General features: G+C 49.2%; 1 protein-coding gene across 1 annotated transcript in view; it reads left to right on the top strand.

Annotated features, from left to right (window-relative positions):
• The window catches only part of T265_10603 (hypothetical protein), a gene marked incomplete at both ends in the record, with an annotated part of 48,828 nt that overhangs the window by 28,673 nt on the left and 19,757 nt on the right, over nt 1-398 (top strand). The gene's annotated exons all lie outside the window — the stretch shown is intronic.

Raw genomic sequence — 398 nt, 5'->3', positions numbered from 1 at the left:
CCCCTCTGGAAAGCTACTCTTATGTTAGCCGTGTTTAGAATTCTTCGAATTACCTCCGATGTCCCTGGTTTATATGGAATAACAGCTGTCCCGATCCATTCCCTGTTGGGTTTCGCTACCGGTACCAACACCCTTCGCAATTGACGCCTAATCGAGCTGGCTGATATCCGCTACGCCGGAGTTTGTTCTTTACCTCAATTTGGGTCGCTGTCCGATCAGCTTCTTCTGTGCACAGGGCCCTTACACGCCTAAACATTGATGAGGCGATACTGGCAAACACTGACTGCGGATGGGCGGACGAGTAGTTTAAAACTGCCCCAGTGTCGGTTGGCTTCTCGTACATTGTGGTCTTTAGTTTTCCCCGGACCTTATGTATCATACAGTCTAAAAAGGCCAGT

Source organism: Opisthorchis viverrini, assembly GCF_000715545.1.
Source record: "Opisthorchis viverrini unplaced genomic scaffold opera_v5_387, whole genome shotgun sequence".
Lineage (NCBI taxonomy): Eukaryota > Metazoa > Platyhelminthes > Trematoda > Opisthorchiida > Opisthorchiidae > Opisthorchis > Opisthorchis viverrini.
This window is presented reverse-complemented; position numbering and strand designations above follow the sequence as displayed.